Source organism: Mustela nigripes, chromosome 4 (genome assembly GCF_022355385.1).
Source record: "Mustela nigripes isolate SB6536 chromosome 4, MUSNIG.SB6536, whole genome shotgun sequence".
NCBI classification, from domain to species: domain Eukaryota; kingdom Metazoa; phylum Chordata; class Mammalia; order Carnivora; family Mustelidae; genus Mustela; species Mustela nigripes.
In genome coordinates this window covers 148,101,166-148,127,991 of record NC_081560.1, presented here as the reverse complement: position 1 = coordinate 148,127,991, position 26,826 = coordinate 148,101,166, and the positions used below count along the sequence as shown (strand labels likewise).

The 26,826-nt window shown below is 37.4% G+C and overlaps 1 protein-coding gene across 6 annotated transcripts in view; it reads right to left on the bottom strand.

Moving 5' to 3' along the window:
- CCSER2 (coiled-coil serine rich protein 2) overlaps positions 1 to 26,826 on the bottom strand; it is a 187,570-nt gene that overhangs the window by 160,035 nt on the left and 709 nt on the right. Inside the window, exon 2 of one of the 6 annotated variants that reach the window (XM_059397936.1) lies at positions 21,554 to 21,667. The exons of the other annotated variants lie outside the window; for them this stretch is intronic. The gene's annotated coding sequence lies outside the window, so the exon portion shown is untranslated. The remainder of the gene's footprint in view (positions 1 to 21,553; positions 21,668 to 26,826) is intronic. 6 annotated transcript variants of the gene reach the window in all.

Here is a 26,826-nt window from a genome sequence, read left to right as displayed (position 1 = left end):
TAAGGAAGATGAGGTCCACATACACTATGGAGTATTATGCCTCCATCAGAAAGGATGAATACCCAACTTTTGTAGCAACATGGATGGGACTGGAGGAGATGATGCTGAGTGAAATAAGTCAAGCAGAGAGAGTCAATTATCATATGGTTTCACTTACTTATGGAGCATAAGGAATAACATGGAGGACATTAGAAAAAGGAAAGGAAAAGTGAATTGGGGGAAACTGGAGGGGGAGATGAAGCATGAGGGACTGTGGACTCTGAGAAACAAACTGAGGATTTGGAAGGGAGGGGGGTGGGAGGGAATGGGTGAGCCTAGTGGTGCATATTACGGAGGGCACGTATTGCATGGAGCACTGGGTGTGGTGCATAAACAATGAATCTTGGAACACTGAAAAAATAAAATTTTTAAAAAAAGAATGGTATGTGCATGGTACTGTGTTAAACAGTTTATAAGAACTATCATATCTTAACCTCATGATAACATATTAGAAGTATATTTATTCTCTTTTCAAAGAGGTTTGTAGACATCACATAATTTGTCCAATTTCATATGAATATTAACAGGACCAAGGCCACTAAACTCAGGTCAGTGCACTCAGTATGGAATATAGTGGCAGTAGTAGTGGTAGGAGCAGGAGGAACAGCAGTAGCAAAGTGTGGCAATGTTCTAAGGATTTGACATACATTAACCTATTTAATCTCTACAACTACTTTAAGAAGTAAATACGATCTCTATTCACAAGCAAGGAAACTAAACTAAACAGAGAAGGGTTAAGGAAACTAAACAGAGAAAGGTTAAGTAGCTTTCCCAAGGTAAAACAGCTAGTAGTAATGGGGCTAGGATTCAAATTTAACCATTTTATTATACACCCCCCCATTCTTTTCTTAAGCTAACACTCAATATACCTGTGTTTTCCAAACTAATTTATTAGTTTATGACAAGAAAGTTTTGTTGTAAATGAAAAGACTAAAATAAAATGGACCTCCTCCCCATTTCTTTCCCAGTACCTTCAGTAGTGCTGGATGAGGTGGCTGAGATCCTGGAGTTGGCAAACTGCGGGAAAAGCATTAAGTAATGGATGTGTTTAGTTCTGTAATGGGTGGGGAAGGAAAGAAATTTAACAGTGGAGAAGTATTCAAGAACTTATTCATGAAGCACAAATGAGAAAATTTCTCTCTTCTTTTATAAGTTTCATAGGATAGATAAATGTTTAAGGGTTATTCAAAGTAACTGTAAGGTAACTGTAAAGAAACAAAAAATAACTTTTTTTTAAAGAAATCAACACTTCAGGGAAACTTCTAGAAGAATATGAGTAAAAGGTTGGGGAGTTGAGAACAGAAAGCTGAAGATGCTCACTTTAATAAGAAAAGAAAAAAATAGCCACTGAACACAAGTATGCAAAATTAAAGAAAGGAAAAAAAAAAAGAACCAGTTATCAGGGCCTTTAAATAACTGAAAAACAAATAAACAATATACAAATTGCCATCTTTTCAAGAATAACATAGTAGGAAAGAAATTCATGTTTTTAAAGATTTTATTTATTTATTTGACAGAGAGAAAGAGATCACAAGTAGGCAGAGACGCAGACAGAGAGAGAGGGGGAAGCAGGCTCCCTGCCAAGCAGGGAGCCCGATGTAGACCTCAATCCCAGGACCCTGAGATCATGGCCCGAGCTGAAGGCAGAAGCTTAACCCACTGAGCCACCCAGGCGCACCAAGAAATTCATTTTTTAATAGTGAATTGTAACATGGGTAGGACCGGTATCTTAAAACAATACTTTGGGGTGCCTCAGTGCTGCATCAGTTAGAAAAATAGTAAGTTTTTTTTAAGTTTGTTTTTTTTTTAATAATCTCTACACCCAACATGGGGCTTGAACTCACAGCTCTGAGATCAAGAGTCATATGCTCTTCCAAATAGCCAGCCAGGCACCCCTGGCTGGTACCTGGGTGTATCTTAAATATATGTATCTTAAAATAACTCTTTATGCAAACATAACTGAAGCTAAGAAAATGAAATATTAAATACAAATCAGAAGAATACTACAAACAAAAAACGAATTAAAGTCTCTAAAATTAGAGATGGCTAGGAAATCAGCAGAGGAAAATGCAAAGCAATGCTCTAAATAGGAAGATGACCCAAAAGAATACAAAAACACTAAATCAAAAGGATATATGCACCCCTATATTTATTGCAGCAATTTTTACAACAGCCAAATTATGGAAGCAAACCAAGTGTCATCAATAGATGAATGGATAAAGAAGATATGGTGTGTGTACACAGCATACCACACATGCGTGCATACAAGAATATTATTCAACCATAAAAAAGAATAAAATCTTGCCATTTGCCATAACTTGGAAGGAGTTAGAGTACAGTACTAAGCAAAAGAAGCCAGTCAGAGAAAGACAAATACCATATGACTTCACTCATATGTGGAATTTAAGAAAATAAATGAAAAAAGGAAAAAAAGAGAGAGAGAAATGAAAAACATTTTTAATTACAGAGAACAAGCATAGTTTCTAGAAGGGAGATGGGAGGAGGAGGAATGGGTGAAATAGGTGATTAAGAGCACACTCATCTTGGGACGCCTGGGTGGCTCAGTTGGTTAAGCAGCTGCCTTCAGCTCAGGTCATCATCCCAGCGTCATGGGATCGAGTCCCACATCAGGCTCCTTGTTCCGCAGGGAGCCTGCTTCTCCCTCTGACTCTGCCTGCCACTCTGTCTGCCTGTGCTTGCTCTCACTCGCTCTCTGACAAATAAATAAATAAAATCTTAAAAAAAAAAAAAAAAAAAAAAGAGCACACTCATCTTGATGAGCGCTCAGTAATACAAAGAATTGTTGAATCATTATATCGTACACCTGAAACAAATTTAACACTATATGTTAACTACACTGGTATTAAAAATAATAATAAATAGGGTGCCTGGGTGTCTCAGTGAGTTAAAGCCTCTGCCTTCGGCTCAGGTCATGATCCCAGGGACCTGGGATCGAACCTCACATCTCTGCTCAGCAGGGAGCCTGCTTTCCCCCCTCTCTCTCTGCCTGCTTCTCTGCCTACTTGTGATCTCTGTCTGTCAAATAAATAAATAAAATCTTTAAAAAATAATAATAATAAATAAACAGAAAGATGACAAAAGAGCACTAGAAGCAGAGGTGGCTGATCCAAATGATGCAAAGAGAAGTTTTGAAAAGTAATTTGAGGAGTGCCTGGGTGGCTCAGTGGGCTAAACCTCTGCTTTCAGCTCAGGTCATGATCTCAGGGTCTTGGGATCCAGCCCAGCATTGGGCTCTCTGCTCAGCAGGGAGCCTGCTCCCCCGCCCCTCTGCCTGCTGCTCTGCCTACTTGTGATCTCTCTCTCCCTGTCAAATAAATAAAATCTTAAAAAAGAAAAGCAGTTTGAGAAAAATCTTACGCAAAAGGAAAGATACTGAACTGGAAACTAGTCAGCTCCATTATTTTCAAAGAGGGAAATAAGGAAAATAGAAGCTATAAAATAACTGCAAAATTTTCAATGAGACAGGACAGATGAAGAAGACTTGATATTTTTGTAAAGAGGAAACAGGTGAAGTTCAGAGAACTCTAAAACTTCTCATTAAAGAAGAAACAGATGGCAAAAAGATGCTAAGAGTATACACATACATTTAAGTATTCATTGTATGAAAGAGAAAAACATCAAGGAGAAACTCTGATTGATGTAACTGAGAAATCAAAATCAAAACTGTCTGAAGGTAAAAAATAATTATCTTATTTGGGGTGAATTACAAAATAATACCGGAATGAGCCACCGTGAGGAAAAACACCAGCAAAGGAAAACAGAAGTTCTGGATTGCCTCAAAATTTTTTGATCTGAATTCCATAATCAGGCTGTAAATAAAAGATTAAAGTATATTAAGGATTGTAAAGTGGTGACAGTTTGATGTGGAGTGATTTCATTTGTGTGTGGTACTGGTCTCTGAGAAAAGCAGATTATCAGCACACAAACTGGGCTCAATCCCAGGACCTGGAGATCATGACCTAAACTGAAGGTACACACACTTAACCAAGTGAGCCACCTAGGTGCCCCTGGTACTAGTCTTACTCTCAGATTAAAAAACCAAGGCATATCACATTCAGTGGATTCAGAGTAAGAAACTTGCCTGCAATGTTTTTAAAACCTGAAACAGTAAAATAAATTATTTTATGTAAAAATTTTTGCTTTTTTAAGTGTCTCATATAAGGAAAACCAATACAGAACCTAAAATGTTTTATAGCTTCAGCAGTTTCTATAATGTTTAGATGGATTTTCAACATTAATCTTGCCACATTTCAGTCATTTTATGTTTTCGAAATTAGATTTATTGTAGTAGTAACCTAAAGTGGACTTTTCCTATTTAGTAATAAATCAATATCCTTGCTACACATATAACAAGAGTAGAACAGAATTAAAAATATCACAAGGCATGATGGATACATACCATTTTATTACACGTGCAGCGTGTAATATGTTCTGAACATTGTAGAATTAAAATACACAAGGATAAAGCATTTTTATATAATGTCTAAGAAATTTTTTTCTGCATAGGTATTCCTTAAAATGTAAAGACCTTATCAACAAACTTTTGCATATACAGAAATCTTCATTGGCTACCACTTATCCAGAGGACTGCTCCCTTCCTTCTTCTCTTTCCACAGTGACTGTCCCATAACCAGCTGATCTAAGAAGACACTGCCACCTTATGGCCAGTACAAAGAAATGTCTGTCTTTAGACCTTCCTCATTCTACTTTCAAGATTGAGTGTCTTTTGCCTTAAAAGGATTGTGAAGACAAGTCACCATTTTGTCTGTCTCTACGTAGTCTCATGAGTAATCCTACCCCATACAATTTCCTATTTTAGCACTATCTACAGAACTTCCTGTGATAATGGAAATGTTCTATATCTGCCTTATCCAATACTGTAGACACTAGCCATATGAGGCTATCAAGCACTTAAGAATGTGGCTTGGGTAACTAAGGAACTGAATTTTTACTTTTATTTAATTTTAACTCATTTAAATTTAAATAGCACTATGTACACAACTAGTAGCTACTATAATGGAAAGCAAAATCTTATACACAAACATAAAAACAAAGTATTTTTCCTACTCTCCTTCTGTCTTTTCAAATTCTTGCCTAGTTATTATTTCAGAGGAAAAAACCTTTTATTTATTTTCATTCCAGTTATGAACCACAAAATGTGCCTGTGAGAGATAAAGCTTGAAAAGTAGATAAACCACACCTGTCAGAATGGCTAAAATCAACAACACAAGTAACAGGTGTTGATGAGGATATGGAGAAAAAGGAATACCCATGTACTGTAGGTAGGAATGCAAACTGGGGCAGTCATTGTGGAAAACAGTATGGAGGTTTCTCAAAAAGTTTAAAATAGGGTGCCTGGGTGGCTCAGTGGGTTAAGGCCTCTGCCTTCGGCTCAGGTCATGATCCCAGGGTCCTGGGATCGAGCCCCGCATCGGGCTCTCTGCTCAGCGGGGAGCCTGCTTTCTCCTCTCTCTCTGCCTGCCTCTCTGCCTACTTGTGATCTAAGTCTGTCAAATAAATAAATAAATAAATCTTAAAAAAAAAAAAAAAGTTTAAAATAGAACTACCTTATAATCCAACAATCACACTATAGGGTATTTACCCAAAGAATACAAGAACACTAATTCAAAGGGATACATGCACCCCTATGTTTATAGCAGCATTATTTATTATAGCCAAGATATGAAAGCAGCCCGTGTCCAATAACAGATGAATGGATAAAGATGTAACATATACAGGAGTCTGTGTGGCTAGGTAGGTTGAATGTCCAATTCTTGGTTTCAGCGCAGGTCAAGGTCTCAGGGTCCTGGGATCGAGCCCCATGTCAGGCTCTCTGCTAAGCATGGAGTCTGCTTGTCCCTCTCCCTCCCCCCACTTGCACTCACTCTCTCTAAAATAAATTAATAAAAATCTTAAAAAATAAAAAAAAGATGTAACAATATATACAATGGAGTATTATTCAGCCTTAAAAAATGAAATCCTGTCATTTGCACTAACATGGATGTACAGAATATAATGCTTTTTTTTTTTTTTAAGGATTTTATTTATTTATTTGACAGATAGAGATCACAAGTAGACAGAGAAAGGAGGAAGCAGGCTTCCTGCCAAGGAAGAGATCCCGATATGGGACTTGATCCCAGTACCCTGAGATCATGACCTGAGCCGAAAACAGAGGCTTTAACCCACTGAGCCACCCAGGCGCCCCCAGAGTATAATGTTAAGTGAAATAACTCAATCGAAGAAAGACAAATAGCATATTATTTCCAGTCATATACAGAATTTAAAAAACAAATAAGCAAAGGGGAAAAAAAAACAAGACAGAGAGACAAGAGAGAAAAATCAAGAAACAGACTCTAAATTACAGAAAACAAACTGAGTGGGGGGATGGGTTAAATAGGTGATGGGGATTAAGGAGGGCACTATTCCTGATGTATGGCATTGCTGAATCACACATTGTACACCTGAAACTAATATCACACTGTATGTTAACTGGAATTAAAACAAAAACTTAAAATAATGAATAAATAAATAAAACTGTTTTGTCCAGCATACTTATTTATTATTAGAAGGAAGGATAGCTGTAATGTCCTAGCTCATCAGAACCAGAAATGGAGTCTCCTCTTATACCTTTTAGGAAACTGAAAACTTTCCACACACAACTTATTACTCTCACCATATGAAAAATATAAAATGGACACACAAAAAATAGATAAAACAGATAAAAACAACTTCTTAACAAGAAAAATATTTTGAAGTGGAATTAGATATCATAAATAAAAGTGCTATTAACCTCTATACCTTTGAAAATGCAACTCTACAGTGTACTTTAATATCAGAATTTTAGAACTAGTTAATTACAGCTCATACAGGAAATTGAATCCAGAAAAGTTAAGAGAATTGACATTCAGAGTTGTGACTCTGTGACCACAGACCCTGCCTTTCTGACACAGGATGGGCCCATCAATTCTTTCAGAATTCACTCAAGAACCACTTAACAACAAATTACTAGATACAAAAAACAGTAAGAAACCCTGCTCCTATTCTTTCCAAGTGTCTACCTATCTCCTTAATGCTCCTCTAATAAAACTTGATTTCCTTCACATATCAATTAAAAGAATAATTTCAATTTTATTTTCTACATTTAATTACTATTAACCAATGGTATCATTTTCAATTATTTTTGGTTGACAAATATAAAATAATGCCTTTTTTTTTTAAGATTATTTATTTATTTATTTGACAGAGAGAGATCACAAGTAGGCAGAGAGGCAGGCAGAGAGAGAGGAAGGGAAGCAGGCCCCCTGCTGAGCAGAGAGCCTAATGTGGGACTCAATCCCAGGACCCTGAGAACATAACCCGAGCCGAAGGCAGCAGCTCAAACCACTGAGCCACCCAGGCGCCCCTAAAATAATGCCTTTATGAGAAAAAAGCTTTCCAAGTTTGGACATCATTAAATAATTCAATTCTAAAGACATTTTTCTGCAAAAACAAGGTATGGGTTTATTTTTAAGTTTGCCCTTAAATATGCTAGTTTTAGCATATTAAGTAAGCGTTTTCTCAGAAATAACTCTCTAAACTCTAGTTATAATTACTACTTAATTATTAGCTTTGATTAAAAATAATATTAAAATATTAACCTATTTCAGGACAATAGGAATTACAGTAATGGTACAGAATACTCAAATAATATACTAACAACCTTCAACAAAGGTTGTACCTTCAACAAATAATTCAGACAGCAAAAAAAAATGCCACAAACATTTCCTTGATCATTCATGTATCTCAGGTCTCTAACCCAATTTGATACATTACCATGAAAAATTCAAATGTTTTTTAATCTGAAGGAAACAAATTTTGCTCCTCAGTTTAGCAATTTTAGCTGATGAGTTCAAAGGGGTTAAGTGTGATAAAGGCACAAAACAAGCAATCTTAGACTACACTAAAAGGAACACAATATCTAAATCAGAAGAGTTAATGCAGACTATGGAAGGCTCACTTTACCTCCAGCTGGAAGGACAGTAATAGTTCTTAGCATCACATTTTCCCCTTATTAAACTAACAATAAACTAGTCAGTTGGCTACAATAAGTAGATACAAATTAACATTTTACTTTTTAATTTAAAGTACTTCCCACATTACATGTTACATTTATTATTTCAATAGCTATCATATATTACATTGAGATAATGTGCTTAAATCTTTTAACCACAAATTACTAGACCAAAGATTAAGAACATCTTTATTCTTCAATATACCACTTTTGGAGTCACCCTGACAAAATGGATATATACAGAAGAGATAAGGGTAAAGAACCATGTTAAATAATGTAAATAATTTACAAATGTTTTAGCCTAACCAACAGAATATATGATTGCTACTATCAAATAGTTTAACATATCAGAGAGGGACAGAACTAGATGGATAAAAATAACAGAAAGGCAGTTTTCAGCTCAAAGTAAAGAAAACCTTTTAAACTATCAGAATTACTCAACAAGGCAATACACTACCACATAAAACACTAAGTTGTGGGTTGCCTGGGTGGCTCAGTTGGTTAAGCGACTGCCTTCAGCTCAGGTCATGATCCGGAGTCCCTGGAGTGAGTCCCGCATCGGGCTCCCTACTCAGCAGGAAGTCTGCTTATTCCTCTGACCCTCCCCCTTCTCATGCTCTCTCTCTTTCTCTCTCTCTCTCTCTCAAATAAATAAATAAATAAAATCATTTTAAAGACAACAACAACACTAAGTTGTGCATCTGAAAACATTCGAAAACAAGCTGAATAATCACTTGCCAGAGAAAGTGCAGACTCTTACACTGGATGGGCAGTAGGACCAGATAACGTCTCATGTTTCCTTTCACTAAGCATATTCAAATATTTAATCTCCTGCCATGATTCCAGCAATGTGCTAGGTGCTAAGTATACAAAAGATGACAAAAGAGACATGGCTTCTATGGTTTTTGCAGTTACAGTCTAATGTAGGAGGCAGAGAAAAAGAGAAAGAAAAAAAAATGGGCAAAAGAGTAGATACAAATCGTAAGTTCTGTTGAAGGAAAACAACAAAATGCTATAGGAGAAAAACAGAAGATGGACATCAAGGAAGGCATCTCAGGGGAAAAAGACTGAAGTTACAACCTAAAGAAAGACAAGCTAGCTAGACTCTAGTGCTCTGGCCCAGTGGAAAGCCACTGAAGGTTATGAGGAGAGTGACATGATCTGATTTTCATTTCTAAAAAATCATTCTGGTTGCTTTGTGACAAGTGAATTGGAAGGAAGAAAACAAGGAAGCAGGGAAATTAGTGAAGAAGGTTGGTAGGAAGGAGCCCCGATGAGAAATGGTGATGGACTGGGCACGCTGAAGTTGGAGGGAAAAGAGTAGAGTTGAAGATGCAGGCAGAGGTAAACAGGAGCTATAGCATTTGGTGATAGATTAAATGCAAGGAATGAGGAAAAAAGCAAAGAGAAATCAAGGATGACTCTCAGATTTCTGGCCTGAACAACTAATCAAATAGTGCTGCCATTTTCTGAAATGGAAAGAATGGGAGAAAGACAGATTTGGAATAAAAGGGGAAGCCAACTTAAAGTTTCTATGATTTTCTTTGGACTTCCTATCAAAAAATCTCATTCTTCATTTTCTGCTCTTTAAAAGCCAGCCTGTGGGGACGCCTGGGTGGCTCAGTTGGTTAAGCAGCTGCCTTCGGCTCGGGTCATGATCCCAGCGTCCTTGATGGAGTCCCACATCGGGCTCCTTGCTCAACAGGGAGCCTGCTTCTCCCTCTCCCTCTGCCTGCCATTCTGTCTGCCTGTGCTCACTCTCTCCCCATCTCTCTCTCTCTGATAAATAAATAAAAATCTTTAAAAAAAAAAAATTTAAAAGCCAGTCTGTGTAAGGGGAGAAATGCTATAAAGGAGACCCCATCAGTGAAGATTTAAAAAAAAAAAAAATTGGAATACAAATGGTAGATTATTGTTTCAGTGTTAAATTAATAAGTCCATAACTGCATAGAGGTTAATTTTTTTAATCCCTATTCTTGGGAAATACATGTAGATGTATTTAGGGGTAAACTGTCATAATATACGCAACTTACTCTCAAATGCTTTGGGGGTGTGCATGCATTTATGTACAAAATACCATATATATGTATACAGACATATATGCACATCCATATGTACATATATGTATATGGAAGAGAGGAAATGATAAACAGCATAACATTTTGACAATCAATGAATTTGTATTAAGACTATTTGAAGGGCGCCTAGGTGGCTCAGTGGGTTAAAGCCTCTGCTTTCGGCTCAGGTCAGGATCCCAGGGTCCTGGGATCAAGCCCCACATCGGGCTCTCTGCTCAGCGGGGAGCCTGCTTCCTCCTCTCTGTGTTTCCGCCTGCCTCTCTGCCTACTTGTGATCTCTGTCAAATAAATAAATAAAATCTTTAAAAAAAAAGACTATTTGAATATTCTTTCTACTATTTTCATTCTTGTAATTTTCCTCTTGGTATGAAATTATTTCCAAATTTAAAAAAATATTAAGTTGGTACTATACTTATCTTATTCATGCTAACTAATTCTAATTCTTTTCAACCTATCTCATATGTATTTCCCCTCAACCAGTCATCCTGTCTTTTCCATTATCAAGAGTAGTGTCTCCATCAGGGAGACAAGAAGCATACATAATAGTCCCACAAAGAGAGCATAACAAGAAGGGAGAGCTGTAACAGGTTTCTTGCAATTTACAACTTCCCATGACATATCTGTACCTCTGCTCTCTGGAATGTACTAAGTCCTATGGCCTGATCTTTACCAGACTGCTAGATAACAGTTCTTAGGTTCTATATTTTTGCTTCTCATGTAATAGATAGCAATAAAGCTCACTAGAGAATCAGCATGCCTGGATTAAGTGCTTCTCCTGAGGGGCTCCCATATATCTCTGGGTATAGCAATTGTCACCTTATTTTATTTTTAAAATCATTAGCTACATGTGTTCTACTTTCTCTACCAGACAGGGGGCTTCTTGAGAACAAGGACCATGTTATATTTGGTTTTTTTCAATTCCTAAATACTATCATACTATGTAGAAAAAACATTCAATGAAAACTAAGGAGGGGTGCCTGGGTGGCTCAGTGGGTTAAGCCTCTGCCTTCAGCTCAGGTTCCTGGGATCAAGCCCAGCATCAGGCTCTCTGCTCAGCAGGGAGCCTGCTTCCCCTCTCCGCCTGCCTCTGCCTCTCTCTGCCTACTTGTGATCTCTCTCTCTATCAAATAAATCAATAAAACCTTTAAAAAAAAAAAAAAGGAGTGAAGAAATGAAAGTTACTGAAAAATCTAAATTTGGTCAGTCAATCCAAGGAACACTTCAATGACAAGAAAATACATGTTATAATATTCTAGGCAGAACTCTGTTGTTTATTATCAAAGAGTATTTAAGTAAAATTATGTAAGGTAAGAATATTCAACTTAAACATATTAAAAACTAATCATTTTACAGTAAAAGGCAGCATTTTTTACATGCTACAATTAATCTTGCCAAAGAATATATGATTAAATGAGAATATACAGAATACCAAATGCTTAAAATAGACTTCTGAACTTGTAAAATTAACAAAACTTAGTTCAGTCCTTAGTAGGGCCTGACCTTCTTTTAACACTTAGAAAGGGCAGAACCCAGAGATTCAAATCCAAACATAATTCAAATCTCCTTCCAGTCCCTTAGACATTAGCTCTACCTCTGTTTCAAGCCTAGTATTGTTTTTAGGTCTATTTGTGGCTTGCATCATGTCTCTCCTACACTCATGAGAGCTTCCTGATACTTGGCACAATATCTCTGTGTGCTGCCCAATGTTACTGTTCTGGACTCATCTTGAGTTGCCCAAATCCTCCAGCCCCATCTAGAGAACAGGAGGCAGTGGAGCTCAACCATTAGATCCCTGGCAATGGTGAGCAAGTGCCTCTAACCATCCTCTTCTGCCTTTTCCTATTAATGAAAGAAAGAATACAGTGTTTCCTACCCAGCTGGGTACTCTGTCTACATCCTTGCTACTTTTCTAGTTCCCTTTAGATTTTCCCAACTCATTGAATACAATGCATATGTCAATTTCCTTTTTGGACAGGGGGTGAACAGAGGGGGAGGGAGAGAGAGAATCCTAAGCAAGATCCACACCCAGCCCAGAGCCCAAAGCAGGGCTCGACCTCACAACCCTGAGACCATGGCTGAAATCAAGAGTTACATATTTAACTAAGTGAACCAGCCAGGTATCCCATACATGTCAATTTTTAGTAATTCTCAAATTCACCCTGTCTCCTCCAACACCACTTAATCTAGACTCTTATCATCTCTAGCCAGCTTCCCAGCATGTTTCCTTAATTCCCTACCTTCAGCTTCTTCCCCTTAATCCACCCTTTATGCTTTTCCCAGACTTAACATTTAAAATTATAAACCTGATCATGTCACTCTTCAACTTAAAATCCTTCAATGGCTCTCAAAAAAAAAAAAAAAAAAAAAAAGCCTTTAAACGGTACTAACAATAGCAGCTGGTACCTACTGAGCTCTTGTGTACCAGGTACGTACAGTACCTCATATAAATCTCACAACAATCCTACAACACAGGTATCTTTATTATTCTGATTTTGCAGATTTAAGGAAATTGAAATATGGAGAAATCACATAATCTATCCACAGATACACAGATAATAAGCAAGTACAGCTAAGATTACAAAGGCCTTCCAAATATGGCTGTGGTATTCTTTTGCAGCTGTTCTCTCCTACCACTACCCAACAAACCCTGCCTTCCTCTCATGCCAAACTACCCAAGGATCCATTCCCATACCATGATCTTTCAGGACTCCTTACCGGAGTACACACTACTACCCTGGCTCAAAATGCCACTCTGATCTACCTTAAGAACTCTCTCTGAAGGCTTTATCCTTTCTTTCCTCTACAGAGGAATCCTAGGCAGAACAGTATAAGCCAAAATGATACACACACCCCAACTTCAAAATGCTACAATACAGAATGCTGAATAGATTTTCCAAGGTAACTTCCAAGTGAGAATCTAGTGCCAGCCTCATAAACCTGAAATCCACTGGAAAATTAATAGAGATCAACAATACAGTAACAACAAAAGCTAATAAAAATACACTTAATAACTTGACAAAGTATCTGCAATATATAAAATTCCATTTTTTGAAGTTTATGCTAACTCATTCAGAATATAAGGGACTCAAGCACATTATCTAAAATTTATATTTAAAAAAAGGAAAAAAGAATATAAAGGACTCAAGCTTTAAAGTACCTTCTTTTGCAAATGTGACTTTTTAAAATGTTACAAGCAAGACAAATTCTATCTAAAATCTATTAGCAAAGCAAGAAAAATTTCAAAAAAAAACTAAAGAGCTCTTTTTTTACTATATCTGAATTCAGAAAATAATGATTGAATACTAACAGACTTGTGCTTATGAAATATATTAGATGACAAAGAGATAGTGAGTATGGTACCACATCTGTAGCATCAGCACATTAGCCCAGTATCTTCCAGGAACATGCAAGAATGATATCAGAAGTCCCTCCTTGGTATTAACTGACGGTTAAACAATGTCTCTTCAAAGTACTACTCAAATATATTAGCTTATAATTCCCCACACTAAAGCTCTCAGTTTTGTCTTTTCGCAGTCTCAAGATCCTTCTGTAATTAACTGATCTTTAACTGGCATTTGGATACAAAGCACCAAGTGTTACTTTCAAACTTAAAAATCTCTTTTCTAGTTAAGAAAAGGTCCTATAAGATCATTTCTGGCACTTGTCCCAGCCAGGCTTCTGTCTCCCTGTATCTTTCATTGCTTTTCCCCCTTAACCCTTAGAAAAAATATTCCTAATCCTTACATAACTTTCTTGTACAAAGCATAAGTAATTTCTTAACAATACCATTTTATAGAGATATTAGGAAATTGACCTTTAATGAATACACAAAGATTAATCCATGGTGAGGTGCTACTCTAAGGAAGCAGGCTCAAAATTATTTTGCTTCTGGCATTCCTCCAAAATATAATCAACATGAACTTCTTATACAATATCTAGAATCAGGCAGAAGACTTACTTTAAAGAGACTTTTTACAGTGGTCTGCTCAGGTTAATAGAGCCTGGCCCAGGGTAACAGTAAATGGAATAGAGAGGGCACAACTCCAACAGCAAGACTTGCCAGCTAATGGAAAATGAGGGATAGGAGATTAGAAGTCAGGATGATTCCCAGGTTTATAATTTGACTAACTGAGGAACTGGAAGCATCATTAACCAAGACAGGAAAATGAGATGGTATACATAAATCTGGAGAAAAATATGTGGTTAATTTTTGATGTTTTTAAGTTTCAGGTTTTCTGCTAGACAATCAGGTGGGCATTCTAAGTAGCTCACCTAAGGACTAGAGTGCTCAAGATGAAAACAGGGCTGAAGAAATGAATTCAAAGGAGATAATGAAAAACAGCATGTGTTCCAAGAAAGCATGACAGAATGAAGATAAAGGGGTCAGACTGAAAATATGGGATACATGAGCCATTTAGGAATGGAGTCGGTAAAGACAGCTGAGAAAAGAAGAATAGGCAAAAAGGAGAAACAGGAGTGATGTCACGAAGACAGAGAGGGTGTTACAAACATGGGCATGATCCTCTAAAAGGTTCACACTAGATTTAACAACTAGGAACTACACCCAAGTACAGATACAATTTCAGTAAGTAGAAGAACCAAGAGTAACAACACTGTTGGGATGGCAGAATGGCTCAAACAAGGCAAAAAAGGAAAAGTATGAAGCATGTTTGGAATAGAATGTAAAAGAGTTTTGCTGGAATGGAGAGTTCATGTTGCAGAAGAGAAGAAAGGAAGTCTGAGCCAAGGCCTTCGCATTCCAGATTGTATTCTATTTTGGATTTTATTCCACAAGCAGGAAAAAGAAAAACTGGTAGCTTTTTTTTTTATTTTAAAGACAATGAATCAATCTGATGACAGCATTCATGATGAACGGGAATGACAAGAGAGTTAAGGTAAGATAAACTATTAAGCAGTCTTAAAATTATCTAGGGCCTGAAAGAGGTTGGTAGCAACCAAAGTAAGAATTAAAGAGTACATAAAAAAGAGAAATTATCTACTCCCAAGGTGACCTAGATATTTCACTATTACTAAACCAATCGCGTACAACAATAACCTGTGGACTGAGACCTTCTCTTATTCAGCCTTTCATCATTAGTACTAACAAATCAGAACAAGGGAAGTGGCCAAAAAATGTTTGTTGATTTAGAATTGAACTCAGTAATAAAAAGATACAGAAGTGAGACTTAAAAATACTACACAGAAACTTAAGTAACTTACAAGATAATACTACAGAAAATACTAGTCGAAGTCAAGATCAAGTTCAGACAATGAGTTTAAAATATGTTTCTGGTAGAGAGGGTGAGTAAGGATAACAAAATATAAGTATCAAAGAGAAAAAATCAAAACCAGAGGAAAAATATTCAGATATTCAGACCAAAAAAAAAAAAAAAAAAGATTTGTGATATATAATGAAATCAACAAATCTCATTAATTGCCCAGAAGAATAAATATTTAATAAAATTTAACTTCCTAATACATTTTGTATGTGACTTTCTTTAAGAACCCCTGGGTGGCTCAGAAGGTTAAAGCCTCTGCCTTCGGCTCAGGTCAGGATCCCAGGGTCCTGGGATCGAGCCCCACATCGGGCTCTCTGCTCAGCGGGGAGCCTGCTTCCTTCTCTCTGTGTCTCTGCCTGCCTCTCTGCCTACTTGTGTTCTCTGTCTGTCAAATAAATAAATAAATAAAATCTTAAAAAAAAAAAAAAAAGAATGCTATCGGGGGCACCTGGGTGGCTCAGTTAGTTAAGTATCTGCCTTCAGCTCAGGTCATGATCCCAGGGTCCTGAGATCAAGCCCCACATTGGGCTCCCTGCTCAGCAGAGAGCCTACTTCTTTCTTTCCCTCTGCCTCTCCCCAGACTGTGCTCGCTCGCTCTCTCTCTCTCTCTCTCGCTCACTCTCTTTCTCAGTAAATAAATCTTAAAAAAAAAAAAAAAAGAATTGCTCATTTGTATGATCTTTATAAATTAAACTGATGTAAAAAGTCCAACCAAATGGGTCAATCAAAACTGGGTCAGTGTTGAATAATCATCTGCCTTACTCAATCATTCATTCAACAAAAATGTATTGAGTGACTATAAGTTTGGTGTTGAGGCAAGGGAGACCAGCCATCACAGCAAACAGAGTAAAGTACAGCAAATATTACAACAAAATACCTGCAAATGTTACAGGAATACGGGTAACAAAAAATACAATGGAGGAGGGGTAGAGGAGGCATGGTAAAAATATGCCTAGAAGCTTTTCTAGAAGAGGGGACTTATTTGGATTTTTATTTTTATTTTTAAGATTTTATTTATTTATTTGACTGAGAGAGAGATCACAAGCAGGCAGAGAGGCAGGTGGGGGATGGGGGGGCAGGTTCCCTGCTGAGCAGAGAGCCCCATGTGGGCCTCCATCCCAGGACCCTGAGACCATGACCTGAGCCAAAGGCAGAGGCTTAACTCACTGAGCCACCCAGGTGTCCCCTTATTTGGATTTTTAAAAAGATGAACTGATTTAGCAAAGTAGTTAATGAGTTGGATGATATTCTGGAAAAAAGGGATATTATGTGCAAAAGCATAGAAATGTCAAAGAATATTGGAACATGGAACCATGACAGAAGATAAGGGACACATCAAGGGAAGGACTTTCTATACACAGACAGCAAACCCACCATTACCCTGTGATAAGAAACATCAAATATGCATTAGAACCCATAAGGAGCATTCTAAATCCCCTGAAGCAGAGTGCAGGTGTAGGCAGGAGTTGGACAAGAAGCAAAAAAAAAAAAAAAAAAAAAAAAGGTGTCTGACTTCCACAGACAACAGAAAGCCACAAAAGATTTTTAAGCAACAATAAGACCTTATCAGATCTGTGTTTCAGAAATTCAAAAGTCAGTAGTATGGAAAAGTGGCTAAGGAATGAAAATCTGGAGGGAGACCAATGAAGATTAAAAAGTGATTTCAGTTAATGCTTCAGCACTAAATATTGACAACTACTTACTCAAACATAAATGAACCACAGGAGGAGGCATATAAAGTAATGTAACTGTAATATGGGCTTTCAACATAAGTTTCTGAACTCATCTCAAACATCAACTCAATAATCAGAAGCAATTACAGAAAAAGCATGGTCAGGTACATTAGAAAAAAAGGAAAAAGAATAGCCATCAAATCTTTCTCTTAAAAATACTTCACTTACGTTTTTAAATTTTTTTTATTAAATAATTTTTTGCCTGTTTTAAAAAGTACTTAACAGTAAAACTACCATATTGGACAAAGATTACCAAAACAGAATTTAGAACCACAGGGAAAACACTGTGCAAAACTGCTAAAAACGATTAATAGGGAGAAGTTACCAAACAAAAATAGGTTAGCAAAAAAAAAACAAAAACAAAAAGCCCAAAAAACAAAAAAACAAAAAACACAATCTTTGTTACTCACATATAAAACTAGTTTTGAACTGATAAAAATTTGCCAAATTGGAGGTAGGAGGTGTTCTTTAACACCTCTCCCCTAGCCGCTGTCTTAATTTGAAAGAAATAGGTCAATACATAAGGACATATATATATACGATAATAATAGGCCCTGGGTTCACAGATTAGGATTAAATTAATTTCATTTACTATTTTCAAAGAAATAGCTCCTTAATTTTTTCTCTCCACTGGATCATTACATCAGCTATAAATATTTTTGTATTTATTCAAATATACTAGAAAAGCACCCATCTTTAAAAAAAAAAATAACAATTCCTTGACTCCACATCCCCTCTAGCTATCACCCTCTTCCTCTTATTTTCTATTTATAGCAAACTCCTTGAAAGAATTAGTTGTCTCCAGGTCTTCTCCTACAGTTCTCTAATAAACCCCCTCCAATAAAGTTTTCATCACCATTAATCCACCAGGAACTTGTTCAGTCACCAGTGATTTTCGTATTGCTAAATCTAACCATCATATCCTAGTCCTGGATCTAATAACATCTGACACAGCTATACATTCACTCCCTCCTTCTTAAAACATTTACCTGGCTCCAGGGATACCATTCACTCTTAATTCTCCTCCTTCTTCATGGAGTGCTTCTTACTCTTATTCTCTTAGCTCTAGCTCATTACAGAAACCTAAGGCAAAATCGTTGAGCTTCTTCTCCAGCCACAATTCCTTCCTAGATTATCCTAATCAGTTCCTAGGGTATTAAACACTATGTCTATGTCAGTGACTGGAAATATGTTATCTTCAGCCCAGACCTCTGGCCTGAATCGCAGACTCATGTATACCTCGTTGTCTGGACAATTATCTCCACTTAATTGCTAACTTAACACATCCAAATTAAGCCCATTATTTCCCTCCTGCTTTTCCTGAAGTCTTCCCCAGCTAGGTAAATGGCCACTCCATTCTTCTACCTGTTCAGGACAAAACCAACAAATGGCCACATCCAATCCACCATCAAATGCTGTTGGCTTTGTTTTCCAAATGTATACAAATTGTAAATGCTTCTCCCAAACCCTGCCAAAAATCACTATGATCTCCCACCTTGAATTGCTGCTGGGGCCTCCTGAACAATCTCATTATACCTAGTCTTGGATATTATCTACATAACTGTTGAGAGATCTATTTAAATTTTTTTTAAAGATTTTATTTATTTATTTGACAGGCAGAGATCACAAGTAGGCAGAGAGGCAGCAGAGAGAGAGGGGGAAGCAGGCTGCCCACTGAGCAGAGAGCCCAATGTGGGGCTTGATCCCAAGACCCTGGGATCATGACCTGAGCCGAAGGCAGAGGCCTTAACCCACTGAGTCACCCAGACACCCCTGAGAAGTCTATTTAAAACAAGTCAAAAAGCTTTCAGTGCTTCCCTCTTTCACAGTGAAAGCCAAAGTCCTACTGGCCTACGAGGCCATATATGATCAATCATGTACCCCTCCCCCAGCACCACCTGTGGCCCCCCCCCCCCCCTCTTCCCCCAATTACCCCCCCCCGTGTGCCTTTCTTTTTGCCCCTTTTTTTTTTTTTTTTTTTTTTTTTAGATTTTATTTATTTATTTGACAGAGAGAGACCACAAGTAGGCAGAGAAGCAGGCAGAGAGAGAAAGAAGGAAGCAGGCTCCCGGCTGAGCAGAGAGCCTGATGTGAGGCTAGATCCCAGGACCCTGGGATCATGACCTGAGCAGAAGGCAGCGGCTTAACCCACTGAGCCACCCAGGCGCCCCGCCCCTTCTCAAACAATACAAGCATGCTTCAGCTACAAGATATTCGATATTCGCACTCACTTCATCTTCCTCATTCTCTCCCCTAATACCTGCATAAATTAGATCACTATCTCACTTCTTCCTTAGAACTGCTCAAATACCATTCTTCACTGCAGCCTTCTCTAACCATCTTATATAACACAGCAGTATCCCCCTTGCATGCTGCCTTATTCTGCTTTTCCTCCAAGCACTATAATAACCCACATATTATATATACACTTATTTATTCTCTGTATCTTGTCATTAGAATGAAAGTTCCACAGGGGTAAAAAACGTGTTCTCTTCACTGCACTATTACTAGCAAGGGCTCAGTGGGTATTTCTTGAATGGATGGATAGCATGAATCAGGAAAATCTAGACTCAGTATTTCGTCTGAAAGCTTGGATTGAGGATTTTATACAGCAGAACTTCTCAGGGCCTGGGAAAATGCTGATAGCCAAAAGCAATCATGAAATGGAGAAAATAAATCTGAGGAATTTTTTTTAAATAAAAATAAAAGGAAAAACAAGGGGGAAAAAAAAAAGAGGCACCTCTGCCTCCCCACTCCCTGGATATATCTCCTATAACCTGGCCTAAGAACTCAGACCAAAACATCACCAGACCCACTCTATACTTAAATAGCTGTTACAAATAGTTCCTGCTTTTCTAAACTATGATTGTCAGAGAAAACTGTAACTGCCAACCCAGCACTGACTGCCAAGACATAATGGTCAGAGAAAGCTCTCAAATTTCCCCAAAGCACTCAGGCTCCAACCAAATATCATTAATATGATGACAACAAAACTCAAAGTACCTCCTGGTGTCTGCCTGAGTTAGCTGTCCCTAGTGTATTCTCTAGGGGCTGTCATCAAGATTATGGCCTTGGTATGGGGGCAGGGACATATTTGAGGAAGCTGAGGGGAGAACAGAGAGAGAAAGGAAGAAGAGAGGGAGGAGGAGAGAAGGAAGAAGAGAGGAAAAGGGAGAGAGAGGGAGAAAAGAAGGGAGAGAGAGAATGAATGGGAATCAATTCAAAGAAACAGAGCCTAAATTCATTTTTTGTATTTTAAAGAGAGGTAGGACTACTTGTGATCTCTGTCAAGTAAATAAAAAAAAAATTTTAAATAAATAAATAAAATAAACATTTAAAGAGAGGTAGGTTGCCAGGGAATGGAAAGCATCTACTAAGATATATCACATTACAAAAGGACCAAAACCCTGAGACATCCAGCATTCCTCAGCTAAAAAGCGGTCTTGCATCTCCCATTCCCATACTGAAGATATGGGGTAGGGGGCCATGACAAATTGGACAGTTAGGAGCAGTGACTGTGGTGAAGAGTGTGGTAACAATTACAGCAAAGAAAGGAAGAGAAAAGTAATCATCCATTTTTTTTTCTCTTTTCCCCTTACTGTACTTACCAAGTACAGAAACCAGCCAGATGAAAACTGGGAAGAAGGCAAAGAGTGAAGAATAAGGATGCTCTGAAGCAAATAAAAGAAGAAGAAATCAAACACAAATTCCTTCTCTAAATAGCTCTTTGCAAACCAGTCATATGGGCACCTGGGTGGCTCAGTGGGTTAAGCATCTGCCTTCAGCTCAGGTCTTGATCCCAGGGTCCTGGGATTGATCCCTGCCTAGGGCTCCCTGCTCAGCAGGGGGCCTGCTTCTCCCTCTCCCCCTGCTTGTGTTCCCTCTCTTACTGTCTCTCTCTGTGTCAAATAAATTAATTGAATATTTAAAAATGAAAGAAAGAAAACCAGTCATACGAAGTAAGTTACTTGGAACTGACCAAGGAAATTTCAAACAAGCTCCTACACCTTAGATAACTAAGAGCTGTACAAAGAGGACTGTACAAAGAGAACAGAGATGCTTAATTATTCGGAATGATGGTCCTGGGGCATTTTTAAGATCAACAATCCTCCAAGATGACCCAACTATATTCAAACTGGTCAAGATGGAAAAGTAAACAGGTGAAAAACTTCAGCTTTCAAGCATCCAGTCTTTAAGAATCCTCTGTCTTCTCAAGGGTTCTAAATCTCAAAACAATCAGAAGTCTTGAAAGCCAGAGAAGTAACTGGGGGAACACTGAAAAGCAATCAACTCAGCAGAGAAGAGCTGAAAACTCACAGGTTACACCTAACATACTCTGATTTGTCAACTCACTTAAAAAGGAAGGAGACTTCTGACTGGTTGCTCTCCAGAGGGTATGTCACATCCCAGCATCAGCACCAGTAGCAAGTGTTAGAAGCTTAAAGAAGCAGGAAACCACAGGATACTCTGAGAAAGGTATGGGAGGAAAAAGTAACATAGACAACTGAGCTATATATAACTGCAGGTCATCAGCATATCACACCAGACACAACAACTAGAATTGTTTGTAGCCTGAAGTAGCATTCTGTATTTACTTTTGTAAGTACTTCCCTCTCCTTTAAACTTCTCCCAGTCTGGCACTGATTGCTCTCCCTGCTCCTCCCTGACAGCTGTCACTTTCTAGAGCTACTCTTCCTCCAGGCACTATTTGATTTAGGTGATTTGGTGTTTCCCACCCCCAAATCAGTCTTCTACCATTTTCCTGAATTAGCTCATTCTGTATTAGATCATGCTTTCTACTCTGTCCCTATTCTTGAGAAGCACATAATCCAGTGGGGCAGGTAGATGTGTCACTAGATTAGGTGCAATACATCATAGTCAATGCCACGAAAGAAACATAATGACATGCTGTAAGTACATATTCATCTGTCATTACCCTATTTCATATTTTCCAAATCAACACTCCAGCTTCCCACACTCTTGTAAATCAGTGACTTACTAAGTCCTGTATCTTTCCATAGTATCCCCTGATCTCCAAACCCACTTTGCATTTCAGGCTTCCCTTCTCATATGACCTATTAGTCAACCACTTCCTATCAGAAAACAGTTCAATATATTTCCACACCACTACATCAGCCAACTCCCTAAAAGACATATCCTATTATCCCCTTGCTTTGAAACATCTAATATCTTTCCAATGCCTACAAGATAAAGTTCAAATCCTTAGCACAAAAATTAAGATAATACAGTTTTCAAACAAAGCCTTTTAAAAGTAGGCAGACTGAAGGGCGCCTGGGTGGCTCAGTGGGTTAAGCCTCAGCCTTCGGCTCAGGTCATGATCCCAGGGTCCTGGGATCGAGCCCCGAATGGGGCTGTCTGCTCAGCAGGGAGCCTGCTTCCCTGCTTCCCCCTCTCTCTCTGCCTGGCTCTCTGCCTACTTGTGATCTCTCTCTCTGTCAAATAAATAAACAAAATCTAAAAAAAAAAAAAAAAAAAAAAAAAAAGAGGAGGCAGACTGAGTTCCAGTTCCACTGCTTACTAGCTGTGTTACCTTTGGCAGGTCACTTTACCTCTCTAAGTTTCCTCATTTGCAAAGTGAGGATATGAAAACAACCTAATCATGGTTGTTCTGGGAATTAAGTATGCAACTCAATGCCACGTACCAGCACAGTATCCAGCATTCACTCGATGTTAACTACTACCCTGGGATAGCTCATCTATCTAGAATGTCTCACTCCTCAAAGGAAGCAGATTACCAAAGTTTGACTCTCATATATTTTAGAATGATTAACAATAAGAGTTAAATGAGAAATGACCTTCTGGTTAACCATGAACCAACAAAAACTTCAATTAACCAAAGTATGCTTTCCTGAAATTTTCGTTTGTTGAAATTTACTATAATTTATTTAAAAACAAGTACCTATTTATTTAAAAAAAAAAAACTAGATTAGTTTTGTTTTGTTTCCTATCCAAGTTCAGGAAGGAAAAAAGTAGCTGCTTACCAACAGAAACTCAGATATTTTTAAGAATGTGATTCTCTAGCATATAAAATTCACATAAATTAAATTCAAACTCAATTGCATATATAATTTTCTAAAGATATATACCCATAACAAAACAAACTCTAGAAGCTTAAGAAAATAAAAATGTATATCAGATAGATGGTGGACTGACATTTATTCTTAGACATCAAAATCAAATGACGAAATCACAAAAATTTTTGTAAGTCAGTGATTTTAATAATTTAGAAAACTGCCAAACCCACAATAATAACAACAAAACAGATCAGATACATATGTTAAGAGATTCATATATTCATGATGTTAAGCGCTAATGAAAATTGGTAAAAAGATTCCAATAAATTCAGGCATAAGAGACAAACAATTCATACAAAGGAGAAGGTAAAACTAGAAAAATACTGCATTTGCTTTTCTATTGTGGTTAGTGATGTTAGACAGTAGATGCCCTTATACCTATTTTTAAAAAACAAACCTTTTCTTTTTTTAAGATTTAATTTTATTTATATTTGAAGGAGAAAGACAGAACATGGGGCGGGGTGGGGGCACCACTGAGCAAGGAGCATAGTGTGAGGCTGGATCACAAAACCCGGGCATCATGACCTCAACCAAAGGCAAACACTTAACTGACTGAGACTCCCAGGCACCCCTAAAAACCAAACTTTTAAAAAACAAAAAGCTGTAAAAGTCTGATGAAACTGGTCAACCAACTGCCAGAGGCTGTATAAATAAATTTTTAAAAAAACTTTTGGAAATAAATTCAGCAATATTTTTCAAAAGTGACAAAAACCTTCATATCCTTTGACCTTGTCATTCCCCCTCCTGGGTCATTAGCCTAAAGTAAAGAAGCAAAACAGCACAGCTATATAATAACTGCATTACTTGCAAAACAAGAAACAACTTGGATGTCCAACTATTAAAAATAAATAACTCAATTCACTGCAACATTGTATAACTTAAATGTATAAAAATTATAACAAAAAGAAAACATTAAATGTGAAAACAAATATTAAACATTATATTTATGCTTTGAATATAGTATAAAATCACGGATACATGGTAAGAATTAAATGAGAAGAAAAATTAAACATTTTTTTTTCTTATTTCTTCATCATGAAGTTGTTTGTAAAATAAAAAGCCTGATGGAGTTCATCAGGCCCACGACAATGAATACACATTTCAAAACTGGCTTTTCAGAGGCAAAAACCACAACTGTCCTTTTTTTCCCCCAAAAAACCTATCCCAGAGGAGTAATCAGATAGGCTCCTCTCACATACAGACTAGCCATACATGTAATTTTAGCCATGTTACTAACCATCTGTAACCTTATGTTAAAATCTCATTTTACCATCAAAACTAACTGTATGTGGGATCTCCATATGGTGAGCAGAGCCACTTGTTATGTGGCATCTGGAGAGAGGGCCCCAAGCACTGAGGTTAAAAACTATCTGGCCAATGGAGTAATTACGGTCAGGTTTCTCCTCTATCCCCAAATGAATAATCATGTTTCTCACCACTCAAGGGCTCTAAGTTTGAAAGAGTGGCAGCTAAGCATTCATGGAGGGAGAAAATACAAGCTGATATGTTCTCCCTCTGAAAATTGGCAGCTTCCTCATTTTCCCAAAAAGCACCATTAAGTAATAAAAAATACACAACCGTGAGGTGAGGAGATGTGGGGTACAACTGACCCTAAGAAACCTCAAACAAGGCACTTATCTTTAGAGCTTTGGTTGTTTAAGAGGTAAAATTTTACATCTGAACCAAATAACTAATTAATTCCTTCAAATTCAACATTCTATTTATTGACTCCCTTTACTAATACATGTCTGACTCTCAAAATCTTCCACTCAGATTGTAGAACAATTACTAAAACTTAGAATTAGGAAACTGGGGGCAAAGGAAATACAGAGAGTCAAAATTGTATCCGAGGTCTGTCCCTTTCTACCTGCATGACCTCGGGCAAATAACTTTGCCTCAAAATAAAGTCCTAAAATCAATGAAGCAGCAATCCTTACTGGCCCTGCCGTTTTTACCCTTGCATCATAAAATGTATTGGTTTTTTGCTGTCATAACTGAGGTTTCATTCCCAACCAGGAACAATTTTGACTGTGTTCTTAGAAATTTAAAAATACCTTGCACATCCATCTTTTCCATGTTTTCTGATATTGAAAGAAATAGTTAACAAAGTTTGCCTATTTTAAATCTATATTCAGGATTAAGAGCATTCCTCAAAAATGTATTCAATAAATAGTTGAGTACCTGTACCACATAACAGTACATGCTAGAGTTGCAAAGGTCCTTCCGAAGAAACCTAAAAGTCTTATGGAGAGAGACATTTAAGCAAATCATTACTAACTGGCAAATGCTAAATGCAGAATGTATGACGTGCTACTGGATCAGTCAAGACAAGGGGGATAAGATGTCTGGACCATATTCAGAGGTGACATTTTCAGTAGGCCTTGAAAAGCAAATTGTTTACTAGGGAGAGAAGAATTCTCAACAGAAGAACAGTGTAAAATTACAAAGAAAGAGTCATCTTCAGAGAACTCTTAAGTAGTCTTTGTATGGACTGGCAGGGAAGATGGTGGAAATGAAATCAGAAACACAAATTATCAGAAATTGTGAAGGACTTTGACGTTTATCAAACACAGATAATGTAGAGTCATTGACGGACTCAATTACCTATACTGAGTCATTGATGGAAGCAAAGTCCCCCGTCCAGTACACAAAGGAGTTGAGTCAAAGCAACAAACAAAAAAATGCAGGTCTCAATATGGAAATACAGAATAAGTGGTTGGTTGTTGCTGTTGTTTTAAATGGAAAGCTCCTGCCCTCAGGATGTCTTCTAGCAGTTTCTCACTATGGCATATTAACACCACACTGAAGTAAAAGAGTATGAATTATGGCTAAAGGGTTCAAGAAAGTGTGTGTTTTTTTACCTAAAGATTCTTTGAAGTCAACGTTGAGAACACTAAAGAAAATAATGAAATAATACTAAAGAGCTATAATAATCACTAGAGGTAAACAGTAATAATGTCTGAGAAGACTGACCTCAGGCAAACCGCTCAGGAATGTTTAAATACTTATCATATATTGACTGCAGATACGACATGTTTTGAGCAGAAGGGTATCTTAAATTCCTTTTGGTTAAAGAAGAGGGGCCACCACTAAAATCTTTAAACTAGTCTAAAAGATTTTTTTTTAAACTGGCATAATTAATACGTTCCATTACATTTTAATGCTCAGGAAAAAAAGGAGAAAAGGAATGTCTTCTCAAAGGACGACTCCGAAAAGGCTAAAGCTCAAGTTTTATCTCACCAGTGGGAAGAAAACATTCACATTACAATTTGGGACCACGAAGTGTCCCTGCATCAGTAATTTCCACACTGCTAAGGCCTAGTCTTGGACCTGAAAGCCTAACTGGCTGGGTAGCCTACAAAGATGAATTTGCAATTATTGAAATTCAAACTCAAGCTTAGCTACCGACGACAACTACCTCAAGGGAATCATTCTTCCTTTTACTTTGATTTAAAAAAAAAAAAAAAAAGTGGGAGCATAAAAACCAAATATACGTATAAAAACAGGAGATGTCAAAGGAGAGAGAAGGAG